The sequence below is a fragment of the Magallana gigas genome, chromosome 10, assembly GCF_963853765.1.
Source record: "Magallana gigas chromosome 10, xbMagGiga1.1, whole genome shotgun sequence".
NCBI lineage: Eukaryota > Metazoa > Mollusca > Bivalvia > Ostreida > Ostreidae > Magallana > Magallana gigas.
The window spans coordinates 12,749,242-12,769,114 of NC_088862.1; the positions used below are offsets into that span (position 1 = coordinate 12,749,242).

At 32.2% G+C, this 19,873-nt stretch overlaps 1 non-coding gene across 3 annotated transcripts; it reads right to left on the minus strand.

Annotated features, from left to right (window-relative positions):
* Positions 1–1,372: 1,372 nt before the first annotated feature.
* Positions 1,373–19,082, minus strand: LOC105342834 (uncharacterized). 3 transcript variants are annotated; one of them, XR_010710515.1, is made up of 16 exons: positions 18,963–19,071; positions 18,825–18,858; positions 12,831–13,046; positions 12,355–12,518; positions 11,303–11,450; positions 10,746–10,882; positions 10,347–10,482; positions 9,696–9,791; positions 6,199–6,338; positions 4,392–4,483; positions 3,808–3,892; positions 3,314–3,385; positions 2,836–2,931; positions 2,331–2,489; positions 1,971–2,066; positions 1,373–1,761 (listed from the first exon to the last, which is right to left on the minus strand). It is a non-coding gene; the product is annotated as an uncharacterized protein (transcript). The 3 variants fall into 3 exon arrangements; XR_004597812.2 differs by lacking the exon at positions 18,825–18,858 and having other exon boundaries at positions 18,963–19,082; XR_010710516.1 differs by lacking the exons at positions 18,825–18,858; positions 18,963–19,071 and adding an exon at positions 14,790–14,910.
* Between the last annotated feature and the right edge of the window lie 791 nt (positions 19,083–19,873).

The window sequence follows — 19,873 nt, forward strand, 5'->3', positions numbered from 1 at the left end:
CAACAATAATTTATAATTTACTGATTAAATGCCAAATTTGAATTCGTGTTAGTCTTTAGATCGTGTTTAATAGCTGCAATGAACCATTAAATCAAAAAAAGTGTTGGTGTTTTACTCTTTTGAGGTTAAATGTTATGTTTAATCCACTAAATGTTATGTTAAATCCACATTCAAGTTAAAAACAATCATAGTATATTGGGGCGCGTTTACTAATAACACCTTGGACATTCTAACACCATGAATTTGTTTTACGCAAGTTGACATGCATGTACCATTGTGTTGTCTTTACACACTTAAAATAAGATTATTTATGATGTGGAAGTTCAGACGTTTGGACTAGAGCTGACTAGGTAAGAATTAGATGGAGGGTTAGGTGTTGAATTATTGTAAGATGTCTTGATTTAAAGGGTTTATCTCGTAAGGATAAATCAGGTTATCCTTCGTTATGAATCATTGTTGATAATTTATGAGGAAAGGCAATAACTCTGAGTAGTCGGTCAATTTTTTTAATTAACCCCTAAAACATCCCTCATTTATTATATTCAGAATTTTCTAGAACACAATGTTAATTTGTGAGCATGATTTACTCTTCCTTTTTCTTCATCAACCGCTGCAAGAAACATTGCAACCACCATCCAACAACCAACGTCCTTAAATTAAGTAGTTTAAATTGTTTATAGTTAAATTTCGTTGCTGTTTTTTTTCTTTCTTATTTTATAATTTCAACTTCATGACCAGGAGTTACTCCAGAGGAATTGACAGCGCCGATCGGTCATTGTAATTGCATTTGGTGATAAAGGACATTGCATAATTTTACATGGAATGCCATCTCGTGGAAAGGTGTGCCAACAATTGATCAACCTCACCATCTCAATGTTTAACAAGGAGATCTAAGGCTTTCTGTACTATACAGATTTTTCAGTCAGTAAATGACTGCTGTTATTGGAAATTTCTTCTAAAAGTAGGATTTTTCGTTCTGAAGTTTGCTGTGTTTGTCATAAAATAAAAGTTGTTTTAATCTTTTATTTTATATTTTTTTTCTTGGAAATTGTATGCTTGTTTAAATAATGTACTTTAATTATCATAAAGGTCGCATTTCAACGAGGAATGTTCCTAACAGCAACGCTGAAAAAATACCGACAAATTTCGATTCTTTCATAAATATCATTCCCTTGAAACGGGTTGTGGTCTTTCGTTTTAACAAACTTGAATTCCCTTAATCCAATAATACTCTTTGTAAATGTTGGTTAAAATTAACTCAGTAATTCTGAGACAGCCAAACATTGAGGAGTTTATGATCATACTCTAAGGACACAAACTTCTTAAGATATTGTTTGACCGAGGTTTTTGAAAGTTAACAACTGAATAATAGTTCTTAATCGTACAAAATGACTTTTTATTCATCATTTTCAGAAAAAAAATGAACTGATTACATGTACATATAAACGTCATCCTATACCAAAGCTTCAAAAATATACATTCTAGAAAAGAAAACAGTCCGTCAAACAAATCCTTCCTTACGGTACATACTATCAGGATTTATATTGCTAGTCTTGGCAAGGGCGCCGACTTTGGCGTCTAATTCATCATTCCCCTAGAGACGTTACTTTGTGCGACGTCATCATTTTCATATTCTTCTCTAGCGTCATTCCTAAAACTGCTTTACATGGAACTGTTACTTTCCGGAAGTGATTCAACATCCTTCAGAAGTTTCTTGGCGACAAAGTATTTCAAAAAAACCATGGTCGATTTGTAACCTTGCTGTAAAAATGTTAAGTGAACCAATGTTAAACATTTAACCATGTAAATGGTACTTTACCAGAAGATACAAATACACTTAAAAGGCATACGTCGCTTTTGCAAAGATAAGATATCAATAAAAATATTCCTTTTTAAGTAGCTTAAAAGCCCACATTTTCACTTGCTTGTGTTAAATTGACCCAATATTATTTCAGAAGAAGTCAGCTTACAGCAACAGCGAAGCTCCTATCTCCATCTTCCAATGTAAAATCAGATGTCCCCACGTGTCCAGTATTAATGCCCACAGTTCTATCCACATCTTGGCGCTGTTATTTAAAGATGATAAAAAAAACAATAACTGTTTTTTAGATAACAAGCTTTATCAATCAGCCAACATAATTGGAGCAAATGTATTAAAAATGCAAGTTATTTATCTAGAAAGCACAACACGAATTTCTGGTGAATGCATGTAAATGATTAGAAAGTCGTTAATGGAACCATATAAATATACCTTTATCTCAAAACCATACCTATCCTCATGCATAAGAGCCGAATTGGAAAAGAAAACGGGTACGACAATGTACACTTACATCGACAAATGCCCGTTGTACGTTCGTCATGATAGCGTTTTCAAGCGTTAAAGCGTAATTGAAAAGTCCATCAATGTCTTTTCTCTGGTAGCCAAGAAAACGTTGCTGTAAATTTACACCTGCTCCTTCTATAAAGTTTATTAACTCCTGGAAGTTTATCTGCAATTGGAAGCAAGAGTAAATTTTTGAAATTTACTATACCTTTTATTATCGAATATAATATTTCGAAATGTCATGTTTTCGTCATTCTAAATTCTGCATTCTTAATTCAGGGACTTTGCAACCGTTTTGGTGTTTTTTACCCTGTTTTTTGCTTAAACTATACTGAATATATGTGTATTTGAACCATCTTACGTCTTTAATAAATAAAATTCCAAGAAGAATATTTTTCTGAGGATATTAAAGGCTGTTTTTTTCATTAAAGAATTTGTCCTTATTACATTAACATCTAACACAATTATTGAGATAATAAAAAAAAGATAATGCTAATTAGAAAATTTTAAACCTCGCCATTTTTATTGCTGTCCAGAATTTTAAAGGCATCCTCCACTGTACAGTCTTTTCCAAAAAGCAATTCACTGCTCTTTGTAGAAAATTCCTCCTACAGAAAATAAAAAAATTAATTTCGTTTAAAAATGATATAATCTATTCTTTAAATTTGGAAATTCAATAAATATACTAATGAGTGCCCCCTACGGTAAATATTTTGGTTAATAAATGCTTTATTCTATAAATCTTTATAAAACGTTTTTGGTACATCAATATTCGTTAAATATCACTTTTTGAATTTCGAAGTTGAGTGGATCCACGAAATGAAATGTTCACCAAAATTGCAATTTCTAGTAACACATTGTATTGATTTGATCATTGTACAATGTTTTACAGATCCCTAAAACTGTGATATCAAATCCACGAAAATTGATGACCACGAATATTAATGAAACCAAAGAAATATACACTTGACCATTACAGTTCTGACTTACACATTCGAATGCTTCCTTTAATACCTTCCGACTTATTGTATGGTTTTTATGTAGCTCGTGTTTCCTCAAAACCTAAAAAAGAAAGTATGATTGTATATTATTTCCAAGAACATTCTCCATTTTCATTAAAGTAATCCAAAGTAGATCAAAACAGTATCATTTTTTTATATAGTTAAAATTTGTTTCATTGCAATTCAGAAATGTTGATATATCGAAAGATCTTTTTTGCACTTCAGATATACCTTATATTTGATAGCTAAGATACAAATATGGTAATATACTGTTAAAAATAAATGATCGCGTGTATTCCGAGTCTATAAAAGCACTTGCAACAGTTCTACAACCTTCAGCGTATAATGTTCGAAATGAATAGGTTATAGACAACAGCAGACCCAATTGAAAGCGGCGTCTCGTTAAAAGTGAAATGGCCATTCATAAATTTGTCAAACAATTTGTAAAATATGTATTAAATACATAATCAGAATTGTAATTACTTTCATAAATTCCGCAACTGCCATAATAACTCGTCTGTGTTCTCGCTTAGCTATTTCTTGGTCTCTTTGTAGTTTCATTTTTTCTCTGTAATGTACATGTATCATAACAAAATCATTAACTCTGGACCTAGGATCATGAAGCAATCTACGACTTAAGTCAAAAATAGTACACTACCTTAATGTTTCTTGATTTATATCACTGTCAAAATTGAAATGCTTTTAAAAGATCTTTGTTTAACGTTGTTCATTACAAATTTTAATGTCTTTTTATGATAAACAATCATTTCATGAAATACTGAAATATTGACTTAAGTCTGAAATTGCCTCATGATCCTGAAGCCAGGAATAACCTTGTATATGTGCAGTGTGCTTATAATATACTACATTCTACGCAATGAAATTTATAAACAAATAATGAAAATGTTAGTTTTTCTCAGTGTGAAAAATAGGTTTCTAAACATAAACAATGTGTTTCTTCAATTTGTTTCTTCTGGTGCATATTTTGCAACATGCATAGTAATGTATATATTGAATACAGGATCAAGGTAATGAATGATTTATCTTATTACGCTTTCTGTTCTAACCTTCCTAGTTTAGTATTGGGGGTTGGATCAAGCTCAACTCCTAATCGTTGCTCACAGATGTATCGGAACAAGTCAGTTTCAGCGTCAGCGTACTGGAATACAAGAAAAAGATACATAAAAATATTCCTGTGGAAATGTCCTTTTTTTTCTCTTCATGTTATTATTGTATTTTGAGGTTTTTTGCTGGGTTTTTCTTTTCTTTCCTTTTTTTTTGTTGTTGTTGTTGGTGTAATTTGGCATTATACGTGTTTTTATTTGTTTGTTGTACTTTTTGTATTAAAATATCTATATTTATATCAACTATAAATAATATCAATAATTGTTATACGTAAACAAGATGATTCTTTGAATCTATGCCCTAATATGTACATATAATAGATGTTTAAAACTTAAGAAAATAAAGATGTTGTACCTTACGTAATTGTGTGAATAAAGTTATGTTTTGCACTTTTATTTTATTTTGAAAAGAGAAATAAAAGAGGTATATTATGCTTAAAAAAATGTGTGATATTTTTTAAATGTATTTAGAAATAATGAAAAATAGCACATTATGTCACAGTTTTTTTCAGACAAAATAAATGCCCACAACCGTCGTCAAAAACTGAATAACTATAAGTAATACATTTAATGTCAAAATGCATAATTAAATTCAGTATATAATGTGAATTTCATCTTGAGCGATGGTTGTGTATACAGTTTTAAAATCCTTCCAAAAACCCCGATGTCCCCAGAAATAAATTCCACCACGTGGCTCAGCAAAACGTTTCAAATGTTCATTAGTCTGAACCACAAAGACGTTAAAATTTTGGCATGATGAAAAATGCATTCGGCGAATTAACTGGCCTATTATCACTACCTTTACTCTAACCCCATCTCTTAAATACTGTCCCACAGATATAATATCCCTAGCTAATTTCTCACTGTTTGTATTTTCACAGATATCATTTTCACCAATCTGTAAAAACACCACATCGGGAATTGAGTCAAAATGCAGAATCTCCGATCTGAAGACACGCTTGTTTAATCTCAAACCGCCTTTTCCTCTAAATGATACTTTAAACACTTCAGGGTCCAAATTTAGATTGTCTGTTTCTGTCTGCATACCATAATCTCTTAATCTTCTGATGTAAGAATGTCCAATCACGCACACATTTAAAATACTCATTGTTTACATATTGTACCCCAACCGGAACCAGCACAAATAATCATGCGATATCGCATACAACAAAAAACTAGAAACTGCGTTTCAAAACTTACTGTATCAAAACATTACTCGTGCTAACACTATCAGAGATGAAGACAGAATGACCCTAATCTCACCGGTCAGATACTGACCGCATCAAACCACGTTACCGTATCGCTTAATTTGATTGGCTATTAAATTAAATTTGGGGAGAATTTCACCATTGGATTTTTATCAATTACATGATAGGTCACTTGGAGGTTTTTAGACTAAGAATTTGGGCTAAAAATAGACATGGACAGTGACCACTGCAGGGAAATTACATAATATGGCCAACGACCACTACAAGGCCTGGGAAAGAAATGCAACTTATCTAATCAAACATATACATGAAAAATACAATAAATAAGCAAATAAAATTATAGCATTCAACACATAAATACAATTATTAACATAATTGTTGTTTCAGTATATAATGTGAATTTCATCTTGAGCGATGGTTGTGTATACAGTTTTACATTTCATTTATTTTGCGATGGCTATGAATACAGTTAACTTTTCTATTTCATTTGTTTGCGATTACATGTAACAACAACTGAAATAGAGGTTTGTAGACAGTCTTACCAGTATAAAGCCCAACGTTTTTTCTGGATCTTTATAGTCCCGAGCAAATCTGTGTCGCTTGTCTAACACGTTCGGAAGATCATGTAATGGCTGAAGTTTTTCTAAAAAACTATCTTTTGAATCCATGGAGAGCCACCATCCTGTAAGTAGAGAACTTGTTCTATAGCTGTTTAATCAATCTCATACAGTGAAAAAATGACAATAAAAAACCGTGAACTCAAGTGTCTCAACAATGTCTCAACAATCCATAAAACAAAATATAAATTCAAAGCAGAGCAACACAGACCTCCAAATAGAGGTACGATCAGGTGCCTAGGAGGAGTAAGCATCCTCTGCTGACCGGTCACACCTGGCGTGCGCCCAGTGTCATTTCGGTAAAAATGTCATTATGGGGGAAAATGTCGAATATTGGGGAAAATATCATGATCGGGAAAAACGGAGAAAAATCAATCAGTGGACAATTCGGTATTCAATCAAAAGTCCATAGAAGAGCAATCACGAACTTCTGGAAAACCCAGAGGCAGGATCAGGTGCCTAGGAGGAGTGAGCATCCTCTGCTGACCGGTCACACCCGCCTTGTGTTCGTTGTCGTAATCGGGTAAAAACGGAAAAGTCCGTAGACAAGTAGGTGATTAATTATGGTCTAACAATTAGTATAAAAAACGTCAATCAGCATGCGACTCAGTGGGAGATTGTATTTGCTGACAAGGTTGTTGTATCGACCATAGAACTTACGAAAAGATGACTTCAAACGAGACTGTAAAAAGTCCTGTGTTTTTTTCAACTTGTTTGTCAGTAGCTTGCTTAGCCTTAGAAACTGTTCATACGAAGAGCATGCCCTTGCGTATCGCATTAAATGAGAAACAAAAACACCATATGCAGGTGATAAAGGTATATTGTTTCATTTTCATGCATATTAGCTTGAACGGTGTATATAAATGTAAGGAAATAGGTCATATTTTTGCAATGATGTTTTTTAGCACATATAGTTCAAAACATGAAGAATTAATCTTTTCTCCACTATCAATAACTGGTAATGTTGATTTTCTGTACTGTAAAACCATTTGAACAGCTGACTGATAATCAATTTTATTGAACTGTAAAAATCAAAGTACAATTGAAGGAAACATTACTATATCTTGGTTTATCGGTTGATAGAATTGCTCACATCATATTTAGATTTAATGTGATGTGTTCATTATTGTTACAAATTATTATTTAACCCATTATTTTCAAATCATGAAAACATAAGATTTTGTAAATACACACAGTCATATACATGTAAGATTTGAAATTGTAAAGTAAATAAATATTAATTTAAATTTTCAAGATTAGAATAAAATGTTGACAAGTTTTACCTGATATCAAATTTTGATATAGAATAATCCATTTATATATAAGCTTCTGTCTGTCTATGTTGCATACATTTTCACAATATGCCCATATGAATTTTATTTTTCTACTTGTAGCTTCTTTAAATGATCCTTTTATATGAGTCATTCTTATATGTTATAAGTAATAGTACTAGTAATATCATTTTGTTTTTTTAATACAAATTTTGCAAACCTCCAAGAGATGAGAACATCACTGGTATGTGTTGACGAGGTCATTCCTAATACAAGACACAATGCGTAGAAATATAAGAATTATGTAAAAAAAAAAAAAAAACAACCCAGAAACCATGAGTGATGAAGAGAATTAAGTGCTGATTATCGTTTCTCTTATGTTCATCATGATAAAGCCTTTCCCGATTGATAACTTGGATCATTTCTTTGGTAATTCAAGGCCGACAATATTTATTTGAACATTTATGATATAATATTAAGACAATTAATAAGCAACACAACATATCCTGAAATATGAAGCTGGACCAAACCAGTAATGATCTACCATTTATTATTTATTACATTTACTTGGATTTGAAAACCATTTCTGAAACTTCAAAAGTCATGAATAATTTGGACATATAATGCATACAATTAAGAATTATTATCGTAAAAGAATATATATTACGATACATGCATATGCTATAAGAAATACAATTGATAGATATCAAAAGTTGTTTATACTGACCAAGTGCAGTAATGAAGTTTGTAATGGCTATAGACTGTTTACTGTTCATGTGGAGTAACTGATATTTAAAATATATGTCTTATGTTTATAATTATGTTTAATTTTATGATTTCATAGTATATCAAATCATCATTTCTGGCTATCACTGTCTGTTTGTCCATCCATTTATCTGTCTGAAGTCTGTTTTATTTTATAACCCTGATGAGGTTACTGATGTAAATCAAGTTCAGATCATCATTATGACGTTTATATACAACAAGCCTCACAGAAAATATTAATCCTTTTAAATGACGGAGTTTTTGAATGAGTTATGAATGCATTGTTGAGTCAATTTTTTATTTTAAATACTTTTTGAAATTATTTTTGTGAATAAGAATATTTGTTGTTATATATACTAGCATAGATACCTTATCTATATTTTTATCATTTTTACATGAAAAAAATATACATATCCTAGTAAGGCCATACCAATAGATTTTCTTGTTCGTCGGACATTAAGTGGAAAAGGGTACGAACGGGCGTGCGATTAAATAATAAGATTATTATTTTTTGTGGCCGAAATTTTTACCAAAACCGAACCGAATAGTTTTAAACACGTTCGGTTGCATTGGATTTCCGGATAAACCTTAGAATGATTTAGTAGTATTTTTAGGAAACCCAAGCTGTCAGTGATGAATATTATGAAAGAACGTGAAATACCCTAATGTAGCGGTCTTGTTGACGTTTCGTTACATGAAATTTTGTTTTTTAATTGTAGGTCTTAAACGTATCCGGTTGAATTGTTTTTTGGATAAGAATTAGATGATTTTGTGGTGTTCGTGAAAATCTGTTGCAATCTGTGATGAATGTAATAAGTTTAGAATAGCTGTTTTGCTGTTAACATGTAGGACATCATTTTTTCAAGGTTATAAGTAAATAATGCAAATATTGTGAAAGGAAATAAAGCCTATTTTAAACCGGGCTCTGCTTGGATCACGTCTATTGAACTTGAAGGTTCTTTGGCAGATATTCTAGTCAATAGGATTTATGGTTTTTTAAAGCAGCTAAAGACAGGGAACCGATGGAATCGAGTCGTTTTAAAGAACACATCCGAAAAACATTTGCTCTACGCTTTTCAACAAATACGGTCATGGTCGAGTATTTACTTACTATCACAGAATGAAGCTCTGCCATTCAGTCAACTGAATGGTAACTGAATGGTCTGGAAAGGTGACTGAATGGCATAGCTTTGCCATTCAGCCACCTTTTAGTTACCTTTTAGTAACATTTTAGTTGACTGAATGGCAGGGATTCATCCTGTGTACATTACACTTTTTTGACATGAACAGTTGAACATTTTAAACACGGTGATGTCCACGACTTAAATACTGATGTTGAAGTTTCTAATAATAAAGAATATAAAAACAGTATATAAACCAACTAACCGTCAAAGCAGTGAATTGGATAGTTACAAAGTACTCCCCCATCAACATACAAGTTTGTTTCTCCGTACGATTTGTAATTTGTTGCTTGGAAAAGTCCTATAACACGAAAATGATAATTAATGTAAAAGCATGTTGATACTTGTAACTACATTATCTATTTCATCTATCTATCTATCTATCTATCTATCTATCTATCTATCTATCTATCTATCTATTTATCTATCTATATCTATCTATCATATTTTTTTTATATGTTTTACAGACACACGCAGACACACTCACACACACACACACACACACACACACACACACACACACACACACACATATATATATATATATATATATATATATATATATATATATATATATATATATATATATATATATATATATTGTCTGACAAATAAATTTCATATGTATAATCTGAATATGGAACTACATCATTTTTAATAAAAAAAACCACCAGAGTCAAACAATAATATAATTTTGTTTTCTCCTTGATTATATGATTTTGGGTGTTATTATATTCGTATTCAAATTAAAACTAACAATTATCATCACCATCCCAGCAAGAAACAAAAAATTAAAAAAAACGAGAAACCAAATAAAGAAACAACTCAAAATAGCATCAAAATAGCATCAAATTACCTGGCAATGACATAGACATCCGTACGGCTAATCTTATGGGCATATCAGGTGTAGTCTTCACGTGACAATATTCTTCTTTCATACGGTTTACATTAGTCACGATAACACACAACTCTATTCCAGTCTTTTTAAAATGCTAAGAATTATAAACGCACACATGAAAGCTTGCTGTTAACAAAAACAAAATAATACTTAGTTAATTAAAACAAAGTAGAACTGTCCAAAAAGAAAAAAATCAAACATATTAGCTTTAAATTTTAAAAATCATTATTTTAGATTTTATGCATACTTTTCTACTTCAATAAGTTTGTTTAAATTGATGTCTTTTGTCATGTTTGTACAGCCTATACTTTTAATTAAACTCTCATAAAACCATAAACAACAAATAAATCAAAGTACCTCTTCAAAGGTAACGTCTATGTTTCCCATCTTTTTTTCCAACAGTTCCCCGAACCACTTGTAGAATTTTTTAGCAGGATTACAGCCGTATCCCGACAGAAGATTTGGCAGATAACTGAGTCTTCCAAACCTGGAATCTGAGAAGAAAATGTTTTATAAAATATATCATTAAGTCAATTGTGTCAGGTTAAAAAACAAGGGTGAACACACTATCCCATTAACAGGTAGGGGAGAAGACTAACTAAGTACTCTAAATCTGATATATGTTAACGACAAAAAAACAAATAAATTCAAGAACTATTTATTATTATATCAACATACTTTTATTCATTATTTGGCTTTACGTTACTTAAAACTATTTTCTTAAAGTTTATTGTTGGAAATGGCTGCCGCGAAATTAAAAACAAATACATGATTGTATACTAATCTTAGATATTCTAAGAATGTATGATCAATGACAATTATTCGAATATAGCTAACCGATTAAGAAATTGCACATGTATTTGCATTGTATTTTAGTTGAAGTAAAGTTAAACTAATTTAAAATCAATATTTACCTAATAAAATTAGAGACAGGTCTTGAGTTAAGAAGTCTTGGAGATCTTTTGAATTGTATCCCACGGCCAAAAGGGCAGCTGTCATTGCGCCTGCACTTGCTCCGGCATACCGTTTGATCTGTTTGATAAGTCCAAGTTCTTCCAAAGCCTACAGAACGAATTGAGAACACAGTGTATGGTTTAAAAGTAATTAATACAGTTTTATGCAATATGCACTATAGAAAGAACCGTTATAAATTTACATTAGGCAAATGATAAAACCCTTCACCGTCGTAGAACTCAATATCGTATCCCCTGCTCAATTAAATTCTAACAGAAGCCACGTGGAGGTCATGTAAGTTCAATAGATAATACGGAATAGTCATTCCTTTGAGCACTATAACGTCATTTTTATAGTAATATAACGTCAGGTTTTTTATCATTTGGAAACTTGTAAATTTGTTATGGAACGTTGATTTCTATCGTTATATAAATGGTTTGCCATTTATAAAAAGACTATCTATGAAATATAATCATTACAATGTTTGTATTTGATCTGTTATGGTTTATCCGTATTCAGTGTATTCCATCTGGAGATAGAGCGGAGTTCAAGCCCCATATAGAATTTACTGACCACATATAAACCATATTAGATCAACTTCAAACAATGTACCTAATCATATAACGAGGTATCAACATTTGATAACCAAACAAAATTGACTTTTGTCCCCATGAATATTATTTTTATTATCTTTTTTTTCGTATCAATCTTATTAAACAAATATCCTTGATCCGCTCACGTACATCGTTAAAAAGAGTTATTTAGGATCTTATTAGATATGTTAGGTCGTGTATCATTACTGCAAGGCAAAATATTTGTTGACTTTCTGCCAGGTGATAAAATATTTTTTTCTTAACTACATCTTTATTATCTAATTTTTGCAAAGAATAGTCTAATAAACCTATAAAACACGCTTATATCCTTTTTAAATACAAATTGAGTATGACTGAAATGTGGATACATGTACACAATAGGAACACCATTACAAAGCAAAATACCGATATTCTCTTACCTTAATAGCTCCCGCGTACGCATGACCCTTGCTACCACCTCCTTCAAAGACAAGGTTCTCGAATGGGTAGCTATGGTCTTTTGGATCAATACTCATGACTTTCAATTCTATTCCACATAGAACGGATGGCTTTCTGTCCGTATTTCGATCGAAATTGGATATGGCTAGAAAAAAAAGAAACCAGTATTTTAAATTAGTGACAAGATTTCAACAAAAAAATAGTGACGAGTGAGAAATAAGTAGAACTTTGAAAATGACAAAGATATATTTCATTAAAAAGTGCTCTTGAAAAAGAAATGTGGGATTATTATAAATATTTCCTAATTTTTTAGGATAGCAATGAAAAAAGTCTTCTTTGTTTAACAACGTTTTGCAGAATTTTTACGGCCGAACGAAACTTTTTTACCTTGTTCTAACGGTACTGAATATGTATTACATGTTAAAGCAATAATCGTGAAAATATGACAACAAATAACCTGGCTCTCTGGTAGAATCGGTAGAATCATCATCATTTTCCGCCTTTTCCTCATTTCTCTCAAACTGTTCCTGGAGATAACGCTCCCTAGCTTCTATAATTTCTTTGTTTCGTACATCTACGGGATTTGTCTCGATTTGACTTCCAAAGTAGTTCCCCATTTTCTTTAGATGTCACACCAACTTTAATAGTTTTGTGTTCTAAATTTGATCCATATCTTAAATAAACAAGCAATATGAAAAAAAAAAGTGTTGATGGGGTACGGTATCACAGTGCCGACAAGACCTTTTCTTTAGAGGTCACACCATCTTCAATATTTCTGTGTTCTAGATCTGATTCATATTATAAATTAACCAAAAATATGAAAAAAGTGTTGGTGGGGTTCCAGTATTACAGTGCAGTGCAGCACAACCTAACACCAGAACAGACACCATGTAAACCTCGGGTTTAATTTCGGAACTTACACGGGGTTTACTATGGGTCTGCTTGTTCAAATTGTGCGTCAATTCTGAGTTTACTTTGGGTTCACTTGTGGTTTACTTTAGGTTTATCTTGAGTATTTTGGGGGGTCTACTTTACGCGCAAAAGTGTGACACAGACCCGTCTTTACTTACCATCTCACCACCTGTAATTCCCACCCCGTGTATATTACAAATATACATATAGCGTCTGCTTTCAGAGGCATACTTCTGATTGAGGTTTAATATGGGTTCACTCTGGGTTTAACTCCGGATCTGCTCTAGTCAATCCGGAGTAAACCCCAAGCAGAACCCGAAAGTAACTGAAGGTTTAGTTTGGGTCTACTTTCTGTTAGGTTGGGTCTGATTGGTTCTTCATCATTTGAGGATGTAAAGCCTTAATACATTTTACATTGAGTGAAGCATTGGCCACGGATATTTAATTGTACTTATCGTTTAATCTACTAAATATTATGCCACTGCATGTTGATAAACACGGTCCACCGAATCAATAAAAGAGAAAAAATCTTCATTGCAAATTAACAGTCTAAAATCATCTTTTTTCAGTTTGCATTGGGCCATTGTTATTCATCGGTTCAATGTAAAAGAATTCTATAAAGTGTCAGCGGGCGAATTTAAGCCTGGGCAAATACCAATGTTCCAAGTTACATATGTATCTCTTTAGTAAACAATTTTGTCTGGGCAAATTTAAGTCGGGGCAAAACCATTTGCAAGTACTGAAGGGCGATAATAATACGGGGCAAAATAACCCTGTATACAGTATTTGTTGTGTCAAAATTATGACAAAACAAGCGAAAATCTATGTTTAATCACTGGTCAAAAGACTTAACCCAGCTCTGCAGAATAAAAGCCAAAAGTTAACTCCTGGTTAAGCAATTTACCCAGTGGTTATCTTTTGAGAATTAGAGTTTAACCACTGGTCAAAATTTAATCACTGGATAAAAGATTTGACCAGTGGTTAAAGTCAATTTAATTTAGTGTTTTGGGCAACCCGGTCCAGGACTAATTTATTTAAAAAAAGATTATTATTACCTTTTTAGGGAAATCTGCTTACACTTTCAATTTTGTCAATATATTTCTGATGCCTTTGTGTCAGGTTGAGACAAAAGTTAAAGGACATAAATTTAAAAACCCGTGAATGAAATGAAAAAAAAATAGAACAAAATTATGAATATTTTTTTCTCTGACAAATCTCGGTTTCCATCACATCATAGTGTAACTTATAATTTAGGCCTGTGAAAAAAAAAACTGAAAATGAAGTCAAATCAAACATGATAAAGACTGTTATCATAAAATTCAAAGGTTACACTCGAAACATACTCAAATCATACAACTGCATGAACAAGCAACGCTGCTGGGTTTTACACAGAAACAAATAAACGATAGATAAATATACTCTGAAAGTAGTTTTTTAAACACATATTAATCAATTAATTAATTAAACAGTAAAGTGGTTTGAATCAACTTATCGGTCAACATACCAGACGAATGTAGCCTTAAGTATTAAGCACTGTCTTTGAATTTTTACTTCCTAATCTGCATAATGCTCCTGACGGTTTACGTCTATTTGTATCAAACGACCTATATTTTTTACACGATACTGTGGTTTCATTAATTTTCGTGGGTATCAATTTTCGTGGATAAAGTGAAAATCACAGTTTCAAGAATACCTAAATTCGTGGCAAATGATCCTATCAATACAAAATGTTAGTAGAAATTGTAATTCAATGAATATTTAAATTCGTGGATAAACTTAAAAACGAAATCCACGAAAATTGGTATTCAACGAATATTGATGAAACCACAGTAGCTAATCACGTCTACGTTGGCCTTTTAAAAACCATTGTGTGAGAAAAAGTTATTGTGTTTAATATTTTTCCTATCGATTTTCAAAATTCAATTTATTTTTGGGCAAACATTACAGCAAAAATAAAAAAAAAAACAAAAAAAAAAACAGACAAACAAAAGACGGAACAATAGCAAAAAAATGTTAAAATTTAAGTTTTCTCAATATTACATATTTTTGATCAAATTTTACACAAAAACCCAAATCGCAACTTATCGGGTCTTCCTGACGTGCTCGGAGATACACCTCAAATGGAATATTTTTATATTACCGGATGTTATAATTTTATACAAAGTGGGGTCGCTTACAATTAAAATAAGTATATTACACTACAGCCAACGCAGATCCCGTATTTTCCCGCGACACCGTGATGGTGTTTTAATCCTCTCCACGATACACCGTCGCGGTATTGTAATGGCGGTGATCGCGTGGCCACGATTTTACCGCGATGGTGTAAGACACCGTAACACGCGTGTTATCAGTATCAGGGATTAAACCAAGAAGGAGAAACAAGCGCTGTTTTAATTATTGTTAGAATTTAGATATAAAGATCGTTAGAAGAAAAATTCATTATTTTCTTTGAATTGTTTTTAACAAAAACTTCTAGAAAACGTTACATGTATTTTTTTAATGTTGTTCAAGAGTCCCAAACATAGCAATGTATTACGCAAGTCATGCATATAAGTGCACTTGAAAATTAGTAATATTTTATTTTAAAGTATTATTTTTTTGCATATTATGAGTTGAAAATATGCCACAGATTTAAAGAAGACAAATATTGCGCGATGTACTATTATAAAGTCCCTACCGTAGGCATCAACTCAACTTGACGAAAGTATGTTTTCCCCTCAATCTGACTCTTATTTAACTCATTAAATATTTTCCGGCCTCTCTCTCTCTTTTTTGTTTTAAATAAATCAGATTATATATACATTTAGGACGATCGGTGCTAATTATAGTCTATGCAACGGTATGGTCAATCATGGAACAATTATCACCTTGCAGGACTAGTGTGGTGTGTTCTCCGAACGCCTACTCCTCAATTAAAAATAATAATTGGTCAAGGCAATTATGGGGCCCTCTAAGGGAACACAGGTAGACTTTACCTGTGTATACTTTAGGACACAGGTAGACTTTACCTGTATATACTTTAGTTCACAGGTAGACGACATTGTCTTATTTTTAATTTAAAAAAATAAAAAGATGCAATAAATAGTGCTAATGGCTGCAAGTACCTGAAATTATATTAAAAATACCATATTTTTTTAAAAACCTAAATGGTTCAGTGAAATAAAATAATCATTAAATATTATTTAAAAAAATAAAAATAAAATATCTTTCTTAATTTTTAAATTTACATTTTAACAAAATAAAACATTATATCTTAAGGTATAATTATGATAAAAAATCACTTTCTTCAACAAATTTGTCCTAGCTGTGAATAAATGAACGACATAAGCTTAAATATTTTTTAATAACAAAGTCATAAAACCATGTAATTGAACATCATTATGGTAAAAAAAATCACTGATATTTTTTACATATTTGTTTTGAAATCAATTACTGTAAAGATGTTGAACTGAACTCATCTAAGCTGTAAATAGATAGATCCTCTGGAGGTGCACTACATCTGGGTGTTCCGCCAGTATCTCAACAGAGAACGACATCCCCACAGGTTTTGGACAACAGCAACACACCCATGCAGCGGACCACACTGAAGTTGTCGCCAAACAAATTATGACAGCCATCTCCATAAGATGTACAGATGAAGTTAGGCCCATCCCCTCCATTTTCAGCGAAGAACCCAACAAACTCAGAGACAACGAATGGGGCGACACCAGCAGAGAGCTCATCGAGAGGCTGCTTTCAACACCGCCAGGTCATCACTCTACAGAGCCCGCAGGAAACAGACACCACCACTTCCAAAGACTACAGCAGACATCAGACTGGAGGGGAAATGGACAGAGACAGAGACGGGACAACCATTCCTTCTACTAGATAACATCTTCCAGAACAACACGATACTTGCGTTTGCGACAACATACAACCTTCAAGACCTTGCTGCCTCCGAGACCTTCTTCTGCGATGGAACCTTCTACACCTGCCCCACCCTCATCGACCTTATGACCTACGCAGATTCAGCATCGGAACTTCTTCATTGACATAGTGACATTGAACGTGAAAGGACATTAAGACAGACTCAGTGCCCATATTAGTATCTGTGTAAATATTGTTTATATATATTGGTATAAATTATACTTTTTAAAACTTTTTGTCATTTTAAATTGTTATTTATGTTTTAGACATCCATGTATTTATGAGTTTGTTATAAAACAGTTCTTAGTGTCAAAATAAAAAGAAAATTGTATATAAAATGTTATGCAATTTTAAAACATTATTTTATTGAATTACATGTAGTGCTAATAAATTAAATAGAAATATTAAAATTGATTCAATGTTTTCTTTTTATTTATGCAACAATTTAAATTATAAAGACATTAAAAATTTAACAAAAATGACAAACTGTTGTATTATTTTCATTCAAGGAAACACAGGTAAAGTCTGCCTGCGCCCCTTTAGAAGGCCCCAAAATTGCCCAGTATAATTGAATAATGATAATTGGGCAGTAGGCGTTCGGAGAATCAGCCGACGCGGGACCCGTGTAACGGGATTTTCTTCAGGTGACACTAGTGGCTGATTCTCCGAACGCCTAATGCCTTGACCCATTTAAAAATGACAAAGTAGTTGTTAAAATTAGGTAACGCTTGCATATGTGTATGAAAATAATAAAAAAGTATCATCTAGACAGGCTTGTTTTCTAAAGTCTAGTATGGTTAATAGTGGTATTATTTATGCTTCATCGAATTTTTAATGTAAAAAATTGAGTTAGTAGCAAGATACAGAGTTTTTAATTTCTTGGTTTGTTTTAAACAAAGGTCGATTCATGTTATTGTATACTTAAGTGTTGCAATGTTTAACAGAGTGGTGTTTTTGTTGATAATATTATTTAAGAACACATTAAATCAGTTTATCTAATTCCCACAATTCAATTTGTCAAAGAAATGGAAATACCTCACTTTGCAGTATTTGTAAACAATTAAAAGACTCGAGCTTTCTTTGTTTATAATTGCCGTTCCTCTTTCTCTTTAAAAGCATGACCTCAAATCGTAACTAGGTTCCTTTAAAATATGAAGAAACTAAGTGCAATGGTATTAAAGTATGTGGCATATGAATAGACTCTATATAATTGTTTTGAAGCATACCACAAAACATACTATTGAACAATAATGCTGTCTCGCCGACCAAGGTTAAATTGATTTTGTGTCATGTTTCGAACAATGATACAAACTTTAACACACGGTTAGTACTACAATACTGTAAATATGAAAAGGTGAGGCTTGAGAGGGAAAACTGGACTAGCATGAGAATAAAAATAATGAATATGTAATCGAGTAGTAAGGAAATCCAAAAGACAACCGTTTAGTTTGACAGATTTATTAAATGTTTTAAAGCATTGACCTATAAACAAAGAAAAATATAATTGACAAAATACAATTTTGCCTGTACTTTTAATATGTTTTAGTTTCAATTTTTCGTTGACAATAAGCAATCGTTACTACAGTATTCATTTATTAGGAATGTTTTGTAATAATTTATTATTAGAACTTACAAACAAGTTTTAGAAATCAATATGGCAAGTTTACCTGCAAAAAATACGATAAATTATAAACCTTTCAATTAAAATAATATGCCCTATTCGCTATCATGGTAGCAAAGACATATATTACTAAATATAATAATAACATACCACAAGATGCAGCTTATATACGCTGGATTGTCCGACGTCGTTAAAAATAAAATGCTGCCCAATTTAACTTAGTTTAAACGGTTAATTATGCAAACAGAGAATCTTCATTGGATGATAATACGAGCCAATGAAATTAAAGAAAATTTTAATAAAAGTTTAGAAGAATAATATTTAAGAATATACTGCACAAAACGAAAATAAAAAATTCAAAAACGAATAAATACATAGGAAATAGATAGAAATAAATCTGTTCTGTTCTACCACATATGTCTTGTGTTAAGTTTTCACGAGTTGAGAGCAGGAGGAAGGGAGCAAGCAAGGGATTGTGTTATCCGGATTTAGGTCGTTTTGAACACTGCCCGGTACCACTACATGTCATTCGTACATAGTTTTGTAAATGTTAACCTTAGAAAGCTGGTTCACACCAAAAATAATTGCTGGAAGAGCATGCACGTTGAACAATGACTACCTACGAAATCAGAGTCAAGACTGGAGATCGAATGGGATCCGGGACTGATGCCAATGTGGAAATAGTTCTACTTGATGGCTCTGGAAGACAAACTAAACCTGCCTTTCTAGACAACTGGTTAAGGAACGATTTTAAGGCCAACAAGTTTGACGTCTTTACAATTAATGACGACACATATATATACCTGAAGTTACAGAAATCAAGATACGAAGAGATCAGGCCGGATTGTTCTTGGTATGTTGAAAAGATAGAAGTGCTAAACTGGAAGAGTGGAGCTGCCCCGGTTTTTCCTATTCTTCGTTGAATTTGTCCATCTGTGTTCTTTCCCAGTGAAGAAATCAGAGAAATTCAGAGCATAAACTGAAGAAATCGTTGTATGGATATAAGTAAAAGGTCCCCGGTTTACCGGTTCAGGTTAATATTTAATAATTTCCGTTAATAT